Here is a 23,496-nt window from a genome sequence, read left to right on the forward strand (position 1 = left end):
CAGAAAAAGGATCTAGAAGAGCTTGTGGAAAACTTTACACACAGCAGCACTCGAAAAAGAGATAAGAAGAAGGTGCTGGTGAATACTGTAATGGCATAATCTGCTTCAGTGGGAGATTCTCATCTGGCTGATGTATTTCATTTCTGACACATTACTGAAAGGACAGTGCAGAAACAGAGCTTTAAAAAAAAAAAAAAAAAAGGAGGGACAAGATTTGCCAGGGAATTTGGTACCAACACACATTCTAGGTAGACTTTATGAAGTGTGAAATGATGGCCTAGAGCTGGTCCTAGGAAAATCAGCTGTAAAATTCCATATACATTAATAGAAGAAGCAGAGTAAACCCAGTATTGACTACTTTTGAAGAGCCTGACTCTTAACAGTAAGAGTATTTATTTTCTAAATGTCATGCTATGTATAAATAAGGACACCAACAACTCCTGCTCAAACTCCAATTAGAAGAGAAGCATTTTGATTTATTTTAATGGAGCCCTGCTGAAGCTACTGCTCTAAAATATTATTAATACAACATCTGACTACGTCTGCATAATACATGTACTTGTATATAAATGCAATAGCAGAAGCTATCTGGAAGGAAAAACAACAACCTTGATTGTCTAGTGTTTCAGCACATAAAGAGGTGGACAAATGACTGTGGTCGGGATGAAGTCATTCTCACTGTATAGCATCAGGCAACCGGCTGAGTGAAAAGCTGCCTGAGGTTCAGCGAAGTCAGCCTGGTGACATGTAGAGCAGATGCTGAAAGTCTGGCAGCTGGAAATGTTGGAAGCACTTCTCATCGGGAGGTGGCAGGAAGCTTATGTCAGCTGGAAAAGAGCCTGGATGCTTATTGCTAGGGCAGCGGAAAGGGTTTTGACAGGTAAAAGTGTTAGTGAACAACAACTAGAGATAAGAGTGCAGATCCCTGGGAAGGCAGAGGAGGGCTGGTTCTTCAAGTTTGTCTTTAGAAACAGGGATACAACAGGTCACAGCAAACCCCCAGTTTGGGGCAGGGGCTTGCATAGTCCTCAAATCATCTGCTTAACTCCAGAAGAGAATTGTTAGTTTGGCATTTCATGCTCATTCTCAGTGTTATGGTACAAATGCTACAGCTAGCAGGGAGGTTGCAGATGGGGAAGAAAGCAGGGGGTGGGGAGAAGAAAATACTCATCTTTAGGAAGAGTTAGATTTGCTAGACTCAACCCTGAGAACCTGAATGACCAAAGTTTGCATACACTTAAGTCTGCACCTGACAAAGCACCTTCTTTTTGTATTTTACTTTCCTCTGGAGGCATTCAGAGTAAAGCAACAAAGACACAGCAGATGTGTCTTTGAGTAAATCTTATTTGGTCCTAAAAAAAATAGAGGTGAGAAAAAGCCCCAAATGTTCTTAATTGAGTCAATAAAATATATGTATGTTAAAGAACGGGAAAAAAACCTGAGGACTATGAAAAAATGCAGTCTTCAGAAAGACTGAAATGTAAGACCTTGTTAGTGGCTGTTTTTACTCCAGATCCAGTAAAAACACTAGAAACCAACAAAAAAATAGAAAGTCTTTTGCAAGTTCTTTTTCAACACGTTTCCCCAAATGTACGATATTGTGCTGAGATTTTTCCAGAGCAAGAGCCTCTCCAAAAAGTGTTATAAAAGTTACAGTATTGATAGCAATTTCAGATAACTGGAAAACCCAAGGTCTATGTCAATTTTCACACTATGAGAGGTTCCTTTAACCAAGTGCAGCTGGCTGAACTTTTTTTTCATTAAATGGTTTATTGGTTTGGATGACTCAAGTAAATTGGGGAAATTCACCTAGTGCTGTTTCTTTTTCATTTCCAAGGTTGGAAGTGGACATTTCTGAAATTAAATATTCCATTTTGGGTAGCAGACTTGCACAATCACTGGCAGTATCTGTACTCACTTATGCACACTCAAATAGATACGTGAGATAAGATGGTAAACACTTGTCTAGGCTGTGGAAGAGCCAGCTTTAAATCTGTCCTTTCATCCCCTCTGTGCTCCATGCCCCAGTTCGGATCAAGAACTCAACCAGTAATCAGAGAGTTTGGTAGCTACACATTTGAATGGGGAGTATGCTGGGTGTTTCACTCTCGACTTTTGCTACCGAACTTTTCCAAATTGTATAAAATTATATAATAAATTAGATGGAGAAAATAAGCTTATGGCCTGATGACTAGGTTACTCACTTTGCACAGCAGTGGGAGAACATGAAGTAGAGAGGTCAGAGCCCACCTCTGATCCTCAGCCTCTCTCTTGCCCCTGTAGATGTGTGTCATGGCCTCACGTCAGACTTGTAAACAGAGAAGACTCAATGCAAGAAACCTGACCCACGAGTCCTGATTTTGCTTGCTTGATCTGTTGGGGTTAAGTTTTAGTCTAGGCAACCTAGGAAAGAAACAGAGCTCCATTCCAGAATACTTCATTTCCAGTGTTAAGGCTTTCATCTGAGTGTTAGGTGAACCTTTACTAAAAGCTTGAAGCAGTTGGGAGTCTTGAATTTAAGTTGTTAACATCCCAGGTAAATTGCCCTACTCACTCAACCAGTAGATAAAACAGGAGAGCTGGGACTACTTCCCTCTCATGTTTATGATCCAATCCTTTGCTTTTATTAAACATACCTGAAAACCAAATGAAACAGTTTTCCAGGTGTTAAAAAAAGTTTCTATAACCCCAAATCAATCCTTGTTGCTGTGCTGACAATTCTAAAGAAATGAAGTTTCCATTCAGTTCATAACATATTTTTTTCAGTTCAGCTGCCAAAATGCTTTAAACCCAGCAACTCTTTGCACAGCCCTATAAATTAGGTTTACTAAAGGAAACAATTAGCAAGCTTGTAGCCTACAGGAATTCCAACTGGTGCTGCTACAGTGTATTGTTTAAGTAATTAGAAAATTATTCCAACTATTTTAAGTATTTGCAACACAAATGTGGAGCACATAGATGTGTCCTATTAATAATGGGAGCTATAAAAAGATTGAAAAGCTAGTCTGCAGAGGAGGTCACATGCTTATTAGTCTAACCAGTATATGCTTTCCATTGTCACCGAACAGCAACATTAAAATAAAATAGGACCATACAGGGAAATGTGCTCCTGCACTGCTAAATTTGTGAGAAATTAAGACACAGATGTGTCATTTACTCCATTCAAGCTTAAAAAGATGAGCATCTGGGTGAAGACATGAATATAGTAATCAGTGAAGTTAAGGTGTACCACCAGACTAGAATTCTCTATGAAATACTGAGCAGAACTATAAAATCAGCAGCAAGATGTCATGAAACCAAAATGAGTTTCCAAATGAGTGTCGATTTGCAAATGGAATAGCGTCAGTCATAAATGTTGATCTTGTGAAAACTAATTTAATGGGAAAACTGAGCAGAGATGCTCAAACCACATTTTAATACACTCTACAATCCTGAAATGCAATTAATCTGCTTAAGACAGTAATACTTCCAAGTAATGATTTGCAGCCTTAAAAAAATCTGCACCTCAGATTTAGCTATTAAGCTTTAGAGTTGGGCTAGCAGCCAGATGTTTATAAACTCTTTTCAGGTTACAATTTAGTTACGGTTACAGGGTTAGACAATGTACTCTCATTTAGCCCTTCAACTGACTAGCTTAACCATTATTTGACACTACACTCGGCATATGCACCCTGCTGCCTGCTACTGTCCGATGCCAAGTCATCTATTTCCTCGCTACTGCTAGGCTGAGGCTGCCCCATTCATCCCCGAGACAGCCTTCTTTCAGAGGAGCATTACAGGCTCAACAGACCTCTTTGTTGGAGCTCTCTTTACACCACCATTTTTTTTCACTCAGATTGTGAAAGGAAACAACAGGAGATGGAGAGAAGACGGACTGCTAACACAGTGGACCAGAAGTCATCAACCTCGGTTCTTTGAAGTGATATGCACAGTAAACACGGAAACTACCAATATGTGGAATAATGTGGTGGTCTAAGTGCAGTTCCCAATAGACACGTGGACCTATATCTACAAAAAGTCAGCATCATAATCATCAATAACTGGCAACCTTCCCTGTTATTTACAAAGAGCTGCAGTGTAATTATTCACCCAGCTCCCATTGATTATAATGGGATTTGGCTGGATAAATCCCCATGTAACTCTTTGAAAATTTGGGAGCTTTCGGGCAGTTGCTGCTCAGAGGTGCAAAACTGAACACACATTCAGATGGAATGTGCTCCCTTCCGAATACAGCTAAAATGCAGCAGCAAGTATTGTGAACCTCTGACTTGATTGCTACGGTCTCAAAAGCTGTTGTGAGCTAGAAACGCACCTCCCTGCAGCAGGACAGCACAATGGCCGTGTGCCTCCTACACACAGGACTGCTGGAGCACATGCTGAACTTTGAAGACGTGTTTAATACCCTTTGACATCAGCAAGACTAAAGCGCACACACGACCGCTTCATGGCACAGATTTCAGCATGCGACCCAGGACATAAGGCATCTGGCAGCAGTCCAGAGGCCTTGCAGCAGCTTCAGTTGTCAGTAAAACCTGGGGAAGCTGCTTTGCATACACACCATGCTGCTCAGCAGCTGCCTGCCCAGTATGCCATGGGCTGGCGTGCTCCTTGCCCACACCACAAAGGCTTCCACAGCTACATCGCTTCACTCCTGTGATTCACCCTGTTGACTTCAGTGGGAGCAACACTCTGCATTTCAGCGAGCAGCAGGACCAAGGCCTTACATGATGGGGTGAAAGACACAGTATGCTCAACAACAAGCTGAGCAGGCATAAAGGACTCGAGTTCAGTGAACTCTGCACCGTTCAGAGAGACGTCCTACACCAGAGACACATGTACCCTTGCCGGAGCTGCTATCACTCATTTCTTTGCTGTACTCTGACTGGAATATACCTGTTATCCCCCAGCCATGCTACCTTTTTTGCTTAGTGCAGCACCCTATCACCCAGCTTCAGATTTCTCTCCAGCTCCCAGCTATCCTACTCTGTTCTGAGCTTCCCTGAAAGGCAGCTCCACATTACTTCAGTTGCCAGCCTGTAAGTTTACAAGCACACAGTACCTCACTGCTGCTGTCCGTTCTGTCCGTCAGTCTTTCCAGCACCCTCCCACTCTCCACCACTGCCTGCTAAAGCCGGGATGCCTTTGACAACATAAACACTTCTGGAGGCAAAAGTAATGTTGTTTCTCTATGATAATTATTTCCCATTTCTACGGAGGGACAGATGCCAGATAGTGCTGTTGTGTAGGATAGGTCTACACATGTTGCCTTTACCATGAATCCAGCACCAGTCTTTCAAAACATTTTATTAGTGCCCATATTCTGGGGTCCAGGGATGACAAAGGTCTCACTGCCTTCATTTTATGAAATGTGCATTTTTAGACTTCCTTTTTCAGAGGAAAAAAAAAAAAAAGGATAACTAAAAAACTAAAAATTACTGGAAAGAACTGTCTTGTTATTGTGGAAAATTTTCTGTTCCTAAACCAGTCACATCATGGGGGGAACAAGGGGATTGGCTCTTGAATTTTCATTACTCGAAGCAAAAAGGTTTGCTTCACTAACTTCTGCAGATATGAGGAGAAACACATTTTCATGTCCTGCTTTACGGCAGATTAACTTACTATTTTTCCCTTGTCTGGTGTGCTTTGCTGCTTTTTAAGAGCACTTCCTTCACAAAATAAAAATGTTCTTCTTTTATCTGACAATATCCAGAGGCTGGACATAAAATAGACAATGCACAGAGCACAGTGTGTGCATGCATGTTTCAGTGCATAGAAATTTGCACTTTTAATTTTAACTAGTGCAAATGACAATTAAAAGCAATAGCCTTTCAACTTTTGCAAGAAGAGGTCCCATTTTTGCATTTTACAGGGTAGTTAGAAAAACAAAAATTTATTGCCTGTATAGGGAAACAATTTTCAGCGATTTAAGCCTATAGTGAAACCAGCTGATGTCTGTCTTGCTTTATCCATATTGCTTTATTCTTTGATCATAAATGTATCCAATTAATATTTTTATGTTACTTTAGTCCCTTGGTAAATCGTGTGCATCATGAGATAAAAAAAGTTATTACTATTTTTTTATCAGGTTTTCCTTTCCAGTACAATATTGTATTGTAGTTATCACATTGAGAATTTGCCAGAATTATCTGAGACCTGCTCTGGAGCTTCAGCAGTTCTGACATTCCCACAAAAGTTCCAAGAAGAAAAAAAATCCGTTATTTCTGGCTTCCCAGGAGTCCCAGAACTCAGTCTAGTCAGCCAGAAAGAGTTGTAAGGCCAAAGCAAGCCTTTGAAGCATATCAAGTTTATGAAAACATAGGCAAATCCAGTAAAGCAGTCTTTAGGGGGGAGCTCAAAGAATCAAATTTAAAGCGTTTGTTGTGTTCTGCTGAATTGTGGGGTAAAGCTAACAACTGACAGGGCTGCCTGGTCGTCAAGAGGTTGAGATGGAAAAACAAGGCCCCAAATGTTAATTGCACATGTAATTTAAATTGCTATGATTTGGCTTACACTTTCTTTGACAGCTCCTTGCCTTTGATTAGAATTCTGCCAAGTGCTCTGAGGCTCTTGTTTGATAAGTGTTGTAAAGGTACAGTACGCATGTACTGAACATGGGCACTGTTGGTTTATGCAGAAACATTCCTCTATCACCTAGTTTCGTTTTGGCTGCATAGTCCTACTTAGTAAAGCACTGATGAAAGAAAGGGAAAATGTAGGGTAACAATATATACAATGTTTCCCTTGAATATTTCTGCTTTGTGGGAGGTAAATGCTCTTTAGCCTTCAAATTGTCCAAAAAAACCCCACCCCACGCCCCCCACCAAAAAAAAAAAAAAAAAAAAAGAGATCCTGCTGTTGCATTTTAAAGAGCACTTAGAAATACAAACCCACTACCTTTACAACAGAAAAACATTTAGTGATTTAATGGTTTGATGCATATTCTGGGTTAAATGGCCAATAGAGAAGCTATACAACAAAACCGTGTAACATTATGACATGCAACCCACTGTATTAAAATATATACATATTTTTTTTTAAAAAAAGATATATCTACTTGTAGGGAAATAGCTAGGAAAGGTACCACTACCTTTTCTAGATAAGGCCTTTCCCACCAGTGGCTGATATTAATTAATTATATTACTGTAGCTTTTGTTCATGCACATACTAGGGGCTGCACACAGCCCTGCCACACAGGGAGAACTCTGTGGCAAAGACAGCACAGGTCTCGCTGGCAGGAGGCTCCAGCTGGGGAGTTGGCCAGCTAGCTGGAAGTGATTTGTGAAGCGGCCATACCTGAGCAGCACTTAGCTGCAAATCCAAGCCCCAAGCTGCTCCATACTGGTGCTGAGCCAGGCAGCCCTTGGGTTACTGCAGGGGGTGTCACACAACGAGGATCAGCCCCTGCTTCCCCTCATGGCGGGACTGGTGTCTGCTAGGAGTGAACAGTTATTGACTAACTACTGGTATTTCTCCCCTGTAAAACAGAGACACACTAAAATCCTCCTTCTGCACCACACTAAAAGCAAAGGACCAGGCTGGATGGGGTTTTGAGCAACCTGGCCTAGTGGAAGGTGTCCCTGCCCATGGCAGAAGGGGTGGAACTAGATGATCTTTAAGGTCCCTCCCCACCCAAACCATTCTGTGATTCTATGTACAAACCCTTGGCAACCTTGCCAGTCATGGGTGGCTGTCCCTTCAGGATCCTCAATAACAGACTCAGAAAGGGCCAGACTGCAAACCAACTCCATTTTGGCATCTCATGCATCAGATAATAAAACTAAGTAATTATCTGGCAACAACGAACAATGGTGGAGTTCGATGTGCTGCTGCCTTGGGAGGCTTTGAGCAGGCAGCTCAAGGGATCTCTAACAGGTCACTTCCCCACAGGAGCTCGTCAGGCACACGAAGAAAACACAACAGGGAGAATAATAAAGGCACATATGTCCTCTTTAGTGTTGAAAATGAGTAGCAGAGGTGGGAGACACCAATGGCGGTGGCCTGGGCTGCACTCACACAGCCGAGTGCTGGGGTGGACAGAGCATGGTGCTACCTTGTCCACTCAAGACCAGCCTGCAGCAGTGCTGTTGCCCAGTTCCCTGCTGGTGACAGCGATGCCAGTAAACCTCAGAGCGAGAAAAAACCCAGCCATTTGGTATAACGCTCCCATGACTCCGACTGGTGGATCAGGGACAGGCGGGCAAAGCTGAGCCCTGGCACCACCTGCCCCAGCACTGGCGTCTGGAGGCTCTGCGTGCCCTGCACTGGGCTGTCACCAAATGGCTGCCTGCCAGGGCCACGTGCTGCTGAGGGGCCGTGGGCTTGGGAGGGCACCTGGTGGCGGCTCCTTCCTTCCCACCTGTGGCTGGAGGCATGGCTACCACCATGGTGCTGGTCCTGGAGGCTCAGCGGTGGGGCCAGAGGGAGAAGGAGAAGGGAAGATGGCACCTGGAGAGGGTCTGGTGGCATCAGGAGGTGAGGGGTGGCTGCCGTGAGGGGTGTCTGGCTGCAGCTGTGTGTGTGTCTGTGTGTGTACAGGCGTGCATGTGTGTGCATGTACAGGTGCGTGTGTAAGAGGTGCTGTTGGCACTTTCAGCCCCGTTGGCCCATGGGCTGTGAGGGAGCACAGGCCCTGGGGGAGGCCAGGCACTCCCCAGGCCTCCACCGGAGGGGCAGAGAGAAACGTGCACCTCGACACCTAAACCCAGTGCTCCTGTCCCAGGACACACGGGCATCCCTGCTTCTCAGCTCGCCGACTTGGCATCACCCACCCCCCGGCCCAGCTTGGCGGGGCTGGGACCCCTCCACCAGCTCTCCAGGAAGCAAGGCTGTCAGGCCCCTGTTTTCCCCTACACCTTGCTTCCCCCTTAGCAAACGGAGCCATCGAGAGGCTTTCAACATTTTCCTGCACTCATACAGCTTTTGCAGGATTTTATGATGGCTGACACGGGGTGTGACGACAGCTCTCTGTACAACTCTATGCATTAATCATAGTTACTCTTCGTTAGGAGATACTTCGTAGTAGTATCAAAAAGCCCAAGCACAATGTTTGGGTGCTTAGTGGCTAAAGCACACATAAGAACACACAGACCTTCCCCCAATGACCTTGCGAACTAATTTAAAACAAGACACAATAAACACTGGAAAATCAGTACAACACTGAAATAAAGATGACATCAATGATAATGAGCAATGCAGGCATATTTGGAAAACCAACATTTTGAAGACTAAAAAACTCCCAAAACTCAGTCATCCAGCTGAGGAAGTTAAAGCACACATCAGTGCATCTGCTTGTCTGCTCTGAAGTTTTTAATTTCACCCCAGTGTAAATAAACTGGGATTCACCTGGACTGTGACAAGAAAATAGCTCTTCTACTCAAATAAAAGCCATTCTGCCCATTCTTTTAAGCCAGTAGTGTTTTCTTGTCCTGTTGGTCCAGTTTTAGGTGGATAATGTTAGTTTCCACCTCATTAGCGAGTACTTCTTACTCAGAAGCCAGAATAGAGGCCTGACTGCACAAATGACATCTAGACTTTATCCCTGCCTGCTGCTGCTGAGGGATGCTGTGTTTAGGAAAGAGTTTAGTGTTTACAGCAAATACTTTTTTGCCAGGTCACAGTTTGCCACTACTGAGGACAAGGTCATGCCTGTGGCCTATGTTATTCACTGATCATCCATTATACACTCATGTTGCAGTCCCTAGCTGCATCCAAAACCTTTAATTGCCCTTTCCTGGGACAGGGCAGGGAGCAAATAGAACTTGTGGATACCTTAGTCTGGCTGCACATTAAACCAGAGCTTCGCTGTCCTCTTTCCCACTGCCAGCACCCACAACACTCTCCTTTGCTCCCATGCCACGCAGCAGCCCCCAGTGCTCTCCCCTACACTGCTTAGCCAGCCTTCATGGCCAGGGTTGCTCAGGGTTACTACACCCACTGCTACACACAGAGCACTGCGTTGCTGTGTAGAATTCGCCTCTATGCATTGTATTTCTCTGTGGCCACTGTCAATATACTCCACCATGCTTCCTTGTATACACTACTTCTGCTCTTCATTCTCCCAACCCCTCACCACGAACTGCAGCACCCAGGTAGCAGCATCTCATGGTACTTTCCTCAAACCCTCCTGTCCAGTTCACTGCCCTACAGACAAGGCCCATCCTAGCTGCCTTGTTGTGACAAGCCTTCACCTGCTGCTCTGGTCTTTGCCTTGCACAGCACACCCACCTAGCACAGGGCAGCCTTCATCACCAAGCCATTGCCACCACCACAGAGGAGGAGGAGAACAGTCGGAGGTTAAAAAGGGAAGTCTGGAGATGTAAAGATTAATTTCACTGTTAAAAACACTCCATGAACTGTTATTTTAAATGTTTTGGATTTTTAACTACTGCCACATCCAAATGCTGGCACAGATAGGCTGATACCTGAAGAAAAAGTGTCATTATCAGTATGGGTTGGGGGAAACAAAAAATTAGTATTTTGTACAAGTTCTTCGCTTTAATAAGTTGGAAATGAGTATACTAATAGAATATGATGAAATACTAGCAAATGGTCTGCTGCCTTGGAAATAAAACTAATTTTATTTTTAAGGCCCAGTAGCCTACCTCTTAACTAGTTCCTAGCTTGCTACAGAGTCAAAATGTTATTGTGTACAGTATTGAGAAAAGTGGGATCTAAACTATCTCAAGTTTATTTCCAGTTTTATTGAATAGTAACAACAGGAATCAGGTTCAATTAGCAAGATATGAATGCGTTCTCAGAATCTGCAAGTTGTCTGCTACTTGCTAGCTGGTAAACAAATAAATAATGCAGTGTGAATTGAAACATCTCTGCTTTGAGCTGTATAGTGTAATTGTTGCAATTTAATTTGCCTGTGATGAGACTACAGTTTGCAGATGTGTAGTCCAGTACTTTTGTAAAAGTAAATTAACATACATATGAGCTGCAAAAGCAAGTCTTTGTTTTATGGTATTTGCTGACTAAGACCGCACTGTCAATGCCTTCGCTTGACTCTGCAAAAGTATAGTGAAGAATTTTTTTCTTCTCTTTCTTCTTTTTCTTCTCTTTCCTCCAAAGAGATCATGAGTCACTTGTCTCATACTTTTTCTGGCAGAAACAGCAAAAGAGACTGAGGAAGCAGAGAGTAGCAGCTGGACATCTAGATAGTTTTGAAGTTTCTGCTAGGTGCAGCTGTATCTTAAATTCTTCTAGAAGTGTATGTGTTTTTCCAAGTGAATGGTGACTTGCATTCCCTGTTTCTCCCTTAGACAAGTACAAGGTGCCACACAGTAACTTAAGGCAGACGGTAAAACTAGCATCTCCCTCAGTACTCAGCAAAACACCAGGACTCATTACCCATAGGGCTAAGATGTACTTGGCAAAAAACCAACATAAAGTGTCACCTTGACTTTTGAAGTTATATTAACAACAACAACCACTACCACCAAACATGGATATTTCAACTGAAAAACAGCAAACTTGCATAAAAATCAGAAAAAAATATTTTCTTGAGTTTCAGAATTTTTAGACTTATTTACACAATTGCAAGATTTGGAAGGAAAAACAAGAGCTAAACACCATCTTTGATAATGACCTTGTCTGACAGAACCCAGTTTGGAACCAGAAGTGCTACTTTTAAACTTCATCAAATACTCTCAAACTCGCCTTTTCAGCCTTTTTTTGTGTGAACTTTACCACATGCTTTATGGTGGACTTGTACAGCTGCCTAATTAGAGTAACCAAAAGATCAGACCTAGACCTTTTTGATGAAGCCTAGGAGACATTTCGTTTAAACATCAGCTTGCTAATTTTGTTGCAGTAATTCTGTCCTCATGTATTGAAGAGGAGGATTTGCTGCCATGGGAGGCCCATGGGGGCAGTGAAATATCCATGGAGATAATAACTCAGCCCTGAGCAACCTGAAGTCCTTCACTCTGTTTTGGACTGGAGGTTGGTCCAGATAACTGCCAAGGTCACTTTTGGCTGAAGTTATGCTATAACTGTAGGTCTCTGGAGTATGCCATCATCCCTGCTGGTCGGCTACCCTGAGAGGATTCATTAGCTGCACCCATCGTACATCACAGCGATTGAAATTGCATGACCATCATCTTTGGGTTTCCGAGCAGCTTCCAGGCGAGAGGGGCAGAAGGAACTCACCAACATGTTCAGCAACTCACAGGACAGAAGGGGTGGTGAGGTTTAAGAGGAGAAAAACCATCTGGCTGTTGCTCACTATGAAGTTATAATACTTGGTTTGAATGTGTTTCAGGAAAATTATTTATTATCAACAGAGGAACAATGGAAGCAAGTTAATTTACATACCGCTTGTAAATGTTTTGTTAAATGAATTGTACATTTATAGCAATATCAGAAACCTTTAACATTTTCTTCACAGAAGTGTCGTTAGTAAGGAATTTTCTTTTCTTGAGAAGTTTCACTGGAACTTTTTATTCTGTCAGTTTAATCAGTTGCTCAGCAAAACAAAATAGGGAACAGCTTTACAGCGATCATTACAGAGGTTGCTGTTGGCAGTACAACGTTTTCCTTTAGGTACAATAAATATAACACTTCCTGTCCTTGCAAGTCTAATATAAAGAAATGGTCCTTCAACCATCATTTTAATGCCTGCTTAAGGTGGGGGGTGGAGAGAAAAGCCTGTTATCTCCCTGTTGCTGCCTTTAGGATGCATATTAATTATGCTATCTCCAGCTGTAGACTTGCCCACCAGCCGGTGTGCTGCCCATAAGGGGGCACCCTTGATTGCAGCCTGAGGGACACCAAGTCCATCACACTGATGAGCTGCTTCCAGAGAGTTAACAGAAGAAGGTGTGGTACTTGCATAAAGCTGGAAAGACAGACATTTGACAATGGTATCGGTACCCACTTTGGTGCTGCTGTGGCATCCAAGCACAGCATCCATCACGTAGCCATTTCTTTTTAAATGTAAAAAAAGCATGGCTACTGTTGCACATTTGCTTCTGAAGAAGGGGTAGAAAGAACCACGTTTTAAACCTATATCCACTTTTCTGCGAAGTCAAAAGGTTTAACTGAATTCTAAGTTTGCCCAACATGGGATAGCAAGTGATAGCAACAAAGAACGGCTTTGGGCTTTTGCATACTTCCTTGCCCAAATCTGGATCCCAACTGGTGTAACACTGGCTGTGGCTGGACAGAGTAGATGCTGCTCATGAGCCACCATGACACAAGGTCTCAATCCACATATCATCCATGGTAGGTGTCAACCAGAATATGCTGCTGCTGCCTTCCAGCCCATACACACAGTGGTTCTCCCCTCAGGGACCAGAGCATGGAAGGGGAAGGGAGACAGTGCATGTCTGTCTCTTTAACTTCGTTTCAGGGTTAAGTTGGGGTACACTCAGCGCATACACAGATCTAGAGGCGAGGAGGTGCTGTTGAGTCCTGAAATGTAGGCCCAGAAAGCTCCAGGTCAGAGGAAAACTAACATCCAAGTTAATCTGAGTCAAGCACAGATGAAGATCAAGGTTCTTACTACATGGGCATGATCTAACACAGAAGCTCACTCAGCTTTGGTTATGAAGGAGGCTGATCTATAACTCCAAGACAATCCCCTCCTTCCTTAGGGGCTCAAAGACACTTTTATTACCTCTAGAAGGAAGATATATACCAGCTACATTTCTCACTTTATAGGGAAGGAAGCTGAAACGGGTTTAAGCCCTCTTCTGTGTTTGCATTTACCTTGGGCTAGCAGATTACGTGGGGCTCAGATCCGTGGTTATGAAATGCCTGCTCAAAGTTTATGAGCAGTATGTATTTGTGGCTATATTAATGTTCAGGACCAAGTTACTAGAAAAAGAAAAGAAAAAAAAGACAACTGTCTGCCCATTACTTTACTACACATTTCCTTTTTCAGGATAATAGCTCTAATTACAAAGACCAAGTATTGTCACCTAGTTTGTTACCTTCTACCTTCGTGCATAACAACACTAACCTATTTCCTCATAAAGTATCTCTCAGTACATAGGCTTACTGTCCCCTTTAGGTATAAAAAAAATCAATCTAGACTTTTTTTTTTCTTTTTTTAATAGCACGCAAATTTTTTTTTCTGTTTGCAACTCTGGAAGATGCATGGGAAGCACCATGGCTCTGAATCAATGCGAATGGAGATGGTTCCTGTTCTTATTGCAACCTTGCTTGTTGCCCAAATCCTGCGTGTTCAGTGGAAGCAAAGACACTGTCGATGGCGCAATGTGAATAGCTTGTCAGAAAGACAGCAGGTTTGGAGCTGTAGTGGTTAAGACATCATCTTTCTCAACTAACAGTTGGGAGTCATGACATACTCCTAAGTGTTTACACCTAGACGACCGAGCCTCTGTGGAAAACAGCAAGCCATGACTCTTGATCAGGTGAAGAATAGCTTTTATGTAGGAAGAAGAAACAACTTGTATTTTATTTTCTGTGTATGCATACTGATACTATAGTCAGTCTTTAGCAGGTGAAGGCTTTTAAGGAAAAGGCTTTGAGTTTTCAAACAACTGTCTAATAATGGACTAGGTAGGAGAACAAAGTCACTACCCTTATCCAGCTAAAGTAACACTACAGAGGGTTTACTGAATGAATTCAAGACCTCTATTCATCAAGTTACTCATGCACAAGCCTAATTAGTGAGAAAGCTTGTCTTGTGGTTAAGGTGATAAAACTGGGGCTTATGGTGCTTCAGCTCACTTCCTTTCCCCTACCACAGACTTTTCTGAAAACCTGAGAAAACTAGAGTGACATGATTTCCACCCCTGACCTCCCTATTCAATAGGTAAAAAAAAAAAAAAAAAAAAAAGTTAGGCATCTCAGAAAGGGACAGTTCTTAAAAAGCAATGTGAGTTTTCAGTGAATGTTAAACAGATAATGGGGATTACACAGATGTTTCAGACAGGCAGAATTTTAAGCACACAAGCAGCTGCTTAGTTTTCCCATCTTCATCAGCTGTTGAGTGCCCTAAGCCATTCGTAGATTGAAATCCAGTTTTTGGTAAGTGAACTTCTTAATAGTAGTGGCATCAATGACTGTCACAATCAATACTTTATGTCTTGACAATTGCTCTTCAGACTCTAAAGCATCATACCTCCTGATGTGGCAGGTCTGTTAAACGCTAAAGAACAAAACCTTGATACAATTTACAGAAACTGTTTTAGTATGGGATATAAACCCAGCCTTATCTATGACAGCTTTACTGTTAGTGGAGTTTCACAGTGGCATAAAATTGCAATACAGAGGTTGTGAAACAGGCTCTTCAGCTATACTTTACAGCGTTAGGAGCAGTGATGAGATGTTTCTCATGGCAGCATATATACAGGTGAAGTGTCTAATGAAATCATAGGTAGCACAGCTCCCTGAGGATTTTAGATTCATGTCACTAATTCTCTACCTTTAGAAACACACACTTCTGACCCTGAGCACACACAATACCTGAGCATGTATAGCATAATCATATACAATATTGCTTTACCATTATGTTCTCTTTAACTTCTCTTCTAGACCAGTTCTGCTGTATGATTCAATAATTTTATGCTCATGTCAGCATCTCAGTTCAGGCTTTTCAAGTATTTTTTCTATTAGTTTTTGTCTTATTGATTTCAACAGACCTTTAGACTAAAGAACACAACACTGAAGTGACTAAGTCACTCACACTGTCCATGTCTTTGTTTTCCATTGAAAATATTTTGCATGAGACTGGTATTGAATCAGTGCTGATACACACCTGAATTCTAAGTATGCGTGCAATGATAAGCAGCTTGGAAAGTCCCTATCTGACTGGGAAAACCTGTGGGAATCTAAAAAGCTTGCACTCTGTTGCTTTGGTGTTATCCTCCTTAGCAGTACTTAAAGCTGACACGTACTACGTAGGCCTAACCTCTGTCAAAAATGCCAGTAGCCTAGACCTCCTACAGTCTTATTACTTGTTTAGCTTAGTCTTCAGCAACTGAAGCTTCATTCCCAACTATTTGTTTACGGTAGCCAGTCACACCTACATAGCCAATATGGAAAAAAGGTACTTTTAACTGCATTTAGACTAATTTAGGGAGGCTCCAGTACAACTACAGCCATTGCAACACTTTAGTAAGACTGTGATTTTTATTTTTTTTTTTAGTTTTGCAGTGCATTTCAAAACAAACAAAAAAAAAAACAAGACCATCTGCACTAGAAACACGTTGGGGCCTCAATTTTCAGTGCATAGCTGCGTGGCAGCAGCAAGACCTCCTTCTCCAGTAAAAGAGGAACAGAAACAGAGCCTCTTTCAGTAAAAATAGTAGCACCAGAAGCTGACATTTGCACTGAGAATGAGAAACTCGCTTTGCACTTTTTGGCCGTTCCACTTCATGCTCTCTTTAGTTGGGAGAGGAATATTTTCTCACACCTACCACCTATCTGTGTATGAAGTTACTTTACGATAGTGAATGCTACTTACAGTGTATCTCTGCCAGTAGATGGATATTGCATTTATTCCATGTTAGGTAACAAGAGTGTTTGTCATCAAAGCAACTTACAAGTTTGTGTATTAATTGCTTTAATGTTTCATATCCAGATAGTTTTATACAGTTTTTGAACATATTGTTGATCTCATTGCATTAGCTTGCTTTCTTTAAAAGTATGTCATGCAGCAAAGTTAAAGTTAGAAATTTCTGTCAGCATAGTAACTGCCAAAATCTGATCCACTGTGCTTTAAAGGGTAACAAATAGGACAAACGTTGATACAAAGTAGAATGATTAATGAGATCCTTACCCAAGACATATGAAAAATAACTAGTACACATTGTTATATTAGCTAAAAAAACCTTCTGATTTAGGAGCAAAAACTGTAGATAGTCACATTTAGGATGTAAACTACTTCGTTAATGCATACAGGAAATTGTCCATTTAACATAAAAATAAACAACAAGATCTACTGCTTCCCTAAGTACAGGCAGGTCTAGACTTCTGCATTACAGTTCTTCCAGGTGGCAGTTATTATGCTTGTGTTCACGTGCATATCATTTTTGTTTGATTTGGTAGGAAACATTTAAATAAGTCAAAATTTGAAAAAAAGCCACATGCTCACTAAAGAGAAAACAGCCCTCTACTTTTGCTTGCTTATGCATTTCTCTTCCTTGCTGTCCAGCTTTTGACCTTTTGGTTTATGCCTGTGTAGTTCACATACAGGTAGGTTATGCGCAGCAGTATCTAATACTGAAGAAAAGAAACCAAACACTTTCCCCTGCCTGTAACAACACACTTGCATCTTTAGGAGCAAAAGAGAAGAGAAATTGGATGAAGAGGTAGAACACGTTATTTTCAACGGGAGGCTCCAGTTCTTTGCTCAAAAACTGCTTTTTTTTTTTTTTGCTTTTTTTTTTTTTTTCCATTTTCTGTCCCAAGAAATCAGAGAAACAAGTAGCCAGCCCTCCATTACATATCATGGCTTGGAAGGCAGCATCAGGCAAACCTTTCTGTCTGATTCTTCGAGGTCATGGTGGGTGTTTGCACATATACATCCCTGCTTTGGATGCTTACGCAATTCTTAGACATAGTAAGAGCTCAGAGGGAATTGCACAGTCCTGTTAGTAGAAATAAAACAAAGGATTGCAGTCATTGACTCCCACCCTCCCCTTCAAAGTGCTTTGCAAACATGTAAAGAAGAAAAGTTTGGTTTCTTTTTGAAAGAAAAAGGAAATGAAGGTCCAAGGGAGCATAAAATCAGCCCTAAATGGAAAGGGCATTCATTAGCTTGCTCAAAAAGAAAGAAAAAAAAAAAAAGTAAGAAAGCAGCTACTACTTACTAGATGCAAGAGAAACAGCAACAGCATGTATCTTCCAAAAGAGCCTTATCCAGGCTTATCAAGAATGTAAAATATCTCCTGGGGGAGGAAAAAAAAAAAAAAAGGCAGGCATACTAGGAAAGCTCCTATTTCAAAGAGGCCAGAGCAAAAAAGTTGCAGCAAAGCAACCAAGGCTCAGCTGTAGATAATTTTGGCAAGAGGGAAGAGATTACCCTTCACCAGATGGCTACGTATAGAGTAACAGGGGTGTTATCCTAGCACGAGGGGGCGGGGATAAGGAGTAGGTTTTTTCTAGTAAGTCTTAGCCTGAAATAAAATGTAGGCTACTGACAACTGTGGGTGGTTTTTTTTCTAGATCGTTGCTGACAGTTTGGGGTTAACTCCCATATGATGAGGAAGCAGATTAAAGAAACTGATAATTTTTCAGTTACTTTTGAGAATTTTATTGTTATTTGAAATTTAAAAAAATAAATGTGGAGCCTGTGTTCTGCCAGTTCACACTGTAAAAATCTGATTTTTCAATAGGCTTGTATCTGTGTTCAGATAATGCTCTCATTTCTCCATTTCACTCACAAACTTTGCACTCCTCTAACCCAGTAAGATGTGCTTGCAACTGTAGTATGTGCTCTGGGATGTGAGGCGACAACAAAGAATCCTAGTCAGAGAATTAACATCCTTGAAAAAACATTCCTGCCTTGTCCTAGCCTATCTTATTCATTTTTCTCAACATAAAGGCAGCAGTCTAGCATATCAAATGGGGAAGGAAGGGAAAAGCTTATTAGTGCTTTGACTCTGTATTTTCCCAAAGGAAATTCTCACTATCAGCTGATTCCTATATATACTATCCTGGTACTCAGCTGATTCCTATAATGCAATTTGCTTGCTGTCAGAAGCTGTCTATTGATGAAAGTTAAAGAAATATTATATATGTGGACAAAATTTTTCTCCTCTTGCATAACAGAAGTCTTAAAATATCTGAGATAAAAAGGCAGATTTGTCATGGTCTCCGAACAATCTCAAAAACAAAAGCTTTACATCTAGTCCCATAGGTGGTTGCCCATTTTACTGATTGTGTATCTTGTACCATGTGACAGTCATGTAATGAGAACTTACTTTGGAATACAGTTGAAAAATGAAGCAGCATAGTTATGACAGCATTTATTTCTATACCTAAGTAATGAGGCAAATCTTGAAAATAAGGTTGGTTGATTTACTTAATATAGAAATCCCTGCCAGTTTCCAATGTACTATCAAAGTATAAGCACATTATTTAAACCTTAAAAAAACCCCAAACAGCTGATTTATTATTTCTTCCATGCATATGCTTTTGAGTATTTGAATATGTCCACATCAAAAGGAACTAGATTTTTAAAGAGCCAGTTAGCTTGCATTGCCAAGTTAACAAGTTCTGGTAAGGTCAGTCCCTCGCAATAAATCTAATTATTACAGTTATTTTCTTTATGTATGCAGTTTTCACCATATGCTATAAGATGGAAAGGATAGCGGAATAATGCTCTTCTGCTGAAATTGCTGGTGATAGGCATTCTTACTCGCTCGGAGTAGTGGGAGCATTGTGAGGGAAGCAGAGGACAGATGGACATTTTTCACTCGGTGCTTGTATGACCTATTTAATCTGCATAATTAGACAATGGGAAAGTTGTCTATGATGCTGATGCTGACTTCACTTCTAGGTCTTTTTGAGCTCATTTAAAGTACGGTAATGAGAAAAACATTTTACCTTTGGGCAGCAATCTGATTTGTCAGGAAATTCCTCTTGCTATGATGGGTGGATGAGGAAAATTTGGAATAATATGATCCAGATGTTAAAGCTCCCATTTAGCAGCAATACAGATGTATTATTTTATGGAATTGTCCAGATGGTGACCTTTCAGTATTAATAATAAATCAATACTGGGGGTTTCATCTGCATAACTCGATTCCTATCTTTTTCCTCATTTAAATGACAAAACACTAATACATTTCATGTAAAGGCTAATAGTATTAAAATTCACAACCTGGAAGACATAAAAATCAATAAGAAAATTTGAAACAATTACTGCAAACAATATATACCAATTGATCTGATAACAGCATCCCCAGAGCAAAGGTTGTGATACTGTTTTTTTATTTAATTAGCATTTTATTTTACAGCTAACATGATAACAAAGTTCTGTTACAGGTTTGTATTAGAAAGTAACTACTTTACTGAAGATGCATGCCTGTTCAGTTTGGGCTTTGTTTCTTCAGACTTTACTTTCAGTCTACTGAAAAAAAAGCAACACACAGCACGTAAGCGCATTGGAGGAGGATCATGTCTGACTAGCAAGGCAGGCAGGCAACAAGGAGCCTTTGGTGGCTTCTGGTGAAGGCCAGGAGACCTCAGGCTCCATGTTCAGGGATGTGTGTGGACCACTGACCTGCAGCATGCCAGAAGGGCTGTGCAGCATGGAAGGAGCTGTCATTTTTATGGTCACAAGCAGCAGACTTGTAAAGGTCACAAGCAGGTCCTGTAAATTCAGGTGGTGAAATGCATCAGTGATGTGATCTAATGATGCTGTGTGGTAACAATTTTACAGGAGTTTCTATCTGTTAATATATTTAAACCTACATTGTGAAATACCGGTTTGCTCAATAGTTATATGCTTTCTGGGGTTTCGGGCAGTCTTTTCTAAGTTTCTTTTTCTTAGAAGAATCATAATCCAGTCCTGCTTCAACTGAAATCTGTGGCAAAACTGTGTTAGGTTTTACAGGGAGAAACACACATTCCTTCAGAATTCTGCTTCTTGGATCAAGGAAGGAGATTCTTCTTCCATAGAAATAGATTTTTACTCTAGATGGATTGTGCTTTTTGTTTGCTTTTAAAAAAATCCCCCTGCCCCAAATCAAACAAAAATTTGAAAATCATCTCCCCTTAGGTTTATTTTTCTTTATTTTTAGTAACCTGTCATGGTTTAACCCTGGTGGTAATTAAATGCCATGCAGCCACTCACTCACTCCCTTCTCACCCAGAGGGATGGAGAGGAGAATCAGAATGGAATGTGAAACTCAAGGGTTGAGATACGAACAATTCAATAATTGAAATAAAATAAAAATGAAAGAGCAACAATAATAACAACAATAACAGTTATAATGAAAAGGAGGGAGAGAGGGAGAGGAATGAAATCCAAAGGGAAGGGAGGAAAGAAAAACAAGTCATGCACAACACAACTGCCTGCTGACCGATGCCCAGCCAGTCCCCAAGCAATGGTCAGCTCACCCTGACCGATGCCCCCCAGTTTATACACAAAGTGTGACATCCCATGGCATGCAATATCCCTTTGGCTAGTTTGGGTCAGCTGCCCTGGCTGTGTCCCCTCCCAGTTCCCTGTGCCCCTCCAGCCCTCTCGCTGGCAGGGACTGAGAAACTGAAAAGTCCTGGACACAGTATAACCCTCACCCAGCAACAAACAAACCCATCTGTGTGCTGTCAGCAGTGTTCTCGCACCAAATCCAAAACACTGCACCAGCTAATAAGAAGAAAATTAACTCTATCCCAGATGAAACCAGGACATAACCTTTCTGTAAAAATGCAGGAGCTAACTCTACAAACATGTATTAAAGTCAGTCCTGCTTTATCTTTGTCATCATTAGGCTTCCACAATTCCAAATCCACAGTTCATTGATGTAATCACGGAGAGAACTGATATTACAGGGCTTTTGACTCTTCAGTGGGTTTCACATATTTGCTTGTTGGAAAAGAAGTAGAATATTTCATCACTGTGGGCAATTCAAGCAAATATACATACTAAGTTTGAAATAATTTCATTTAGAAAAAAAGGTTCAAAAGTTCAAGCCACAGCATTTTGTTGTGCTGTAGGAAGAGTTTTCAAGGAAAACTTTTGGTGCTGTGTTTGTGTAACTGAGTGGCATCCCAAACTAACACAGCCAAATGTGCCTTTCTACAAGTTTGTAAAAGCACTTCTAAGGCTTAAAGGCCAAACTGCCTCCACCAGTTTCAGAAAGCTGCTCCCAAAGACTTAGTCCTGCAGTCACCATATACAATTTGAGCTAGAAAACAAACTTTAATGTTTTTTTCAGTAACATTAATTCTATGAATAGGCAGTTTAGTTTTTTGAGGATTGGATGTGGGAGTCTGATGAATTGTATCTCAGTGTTATAACCATTTACTACACTGGGATCATTAATTATTTACAGGGTGCAAGGCAGACTAACATTGTACTCTAGGGTCAAAGGCTCTCCTGTGTCAGATGCTGCACAAGTCACATTATTTTTGTACGGGTTTTACAGTTTGGCGATCTGTTAATCAAACCTAACCATGCAAAATGGAGCCATAGGATGTCGTTACTTGGAAATTTCTGTCTCAGTTTGGCCAAGTTGGTCACACTGCTGCAGATGTGGGTCGTTCCTCTTTATTTCACTGTCAGACCTTACTGGTGGAGATCCTGTCCATGTGGGGAGTGCTCTCAGTTATTGCCATTCAAATCACTTTCAGAGCAACCCACAAACCTCCCTTGGGAAGGACACCACAGTATGTCCTTTTTTGTTGGTTTTGCCTTTTTTGGTTTGTTGTGGGGTTTTTTTGGTATTGTTTCTTATAGGAAACCTGTAGAAGGAGAAAAGCAAATAAGAATTTCCTGGAACAAATCTTCACAGATTACAAAAAGTGTGATTAACAGTTACATTTGAAGTAATCTTCCAACTGCAATATGAATAAGTTCCTCTAAACCACTGTTTATCAAACATGGCATGCAAATGAAAAATAATTAAACAAGAGTTAAAATTAAATTAATTCCATCAGTTCCATCTTTGTTTTTCATTTTGCAGACCCTTACCATCAGCAGTCATTCCAGGTGTGACTGAGCCTGAAGAGCTCAATTTGGTATATATACCAAATAGTTCGAATTTATTCCTTAGAGCTCCCTCAGCTTCCATAAAGAGAGGTCTGTAATTCTTCCTTCTCCAGCCTTCTGAAACTCTGCCTCTCCACCCTAGACTCACAAAGACAGCTATTAATGGGTCAGAGGTTGCTTCTGCTAGGTTTCAAGTATTTTAGTTAAATTTCATTGGTGGTATACTGAATTGACTGTATCTGACTTACCTTAGTTGTATTTTACCTGTTCTTGGCCTGCTCTGGCCTATGTCTCTCTCCCTTCTTCACAATTCCCAATTGTTAGTTTTAATTATGTTAGGCATCTGTTTACAATTAGCATTTCTTGTGAAGATTGAAGCAAACCGAAAAGGTTTGGGTTTTTTTCCTGTACTTTTTCCTGTATTATAAATCAAATTCACCTTTAAGTAAGGGAGAAATACAGAAGTGTAAAACTTCCATTTAATTTATACAAATACTTCAGCAGAAGCTACATATGTGGCCTTCTGTACCACTCTGCAAAATATGCAAGGTCTTAAGCAATCTCTTTTCTCTTTTCTGCAGGTTGGTCTACAAATGGCTTCTCCTGATCTATAAACTGAGTTATGTGATTGGAATTGTGGGTTATCTAGCCATAATATTTACCCTGTTTGGATTTAACATGTTCTTAAGGTGGGTATCTTCAGGTAAAACTGGGATTGGCAACTGTTACGATTCTCTATTTGATAGATTTTAATGTTTGTAGTGAAATTGCTCTAGGCTGGCCTCTTCACCACCCACCTCAACACATGAAATCTCTTTTATGGTGCGTAGCTGTAGGTTCTCTTACTTCTTTATTTTCAT

The 23,496-nt window shown here is 41.1% G+C and overlaps 1 long non-coding RNA gene across 2 annotated transcripts in view; it reads right to left on the reverse strand.

The window, feature by feature from the left end:
- The window catches only part of LOC130152895 (uncharacterized), a 34,355-nt gene extending 12,330 nt beyond the window's left edge, over positions 1-22,025 (reverse strand). Inside the window, exons 1-2 of one of the 2 annotated variants that reach the window (XR_008823316.1) lie at positions 20,204-22,025; positions 17,787-20,050 (exon numbers count right to left, since the gene is read on the reverse strand). This is a non-coding gene — a long non-coding RNA (uncharacterized LOC130152895). Of the gene's footprint in view, positions 1-17,786 lie in introns of both variants that reach the window. The other variant, XR_008823210.1, reaches the window with a different exon arrangement.
- Between the last annotated feature and the right edge of the window lie 1,471 nt (positions 22,026-23,496).

Source organism: Falco biarmicus, chromosome 1, assembly GCF_023638135.1.
Source record: "Falco biarmicus isolate bFalBia1 chromosome 1, bFalBia1.pri, whole genome shotgun sequence".
Taxonomy (NCBI): Eukaryota; Metazoa; Chordata; class Aves; order Falconiformes; family Falconidae; genus Falco; species Falco biarmicus.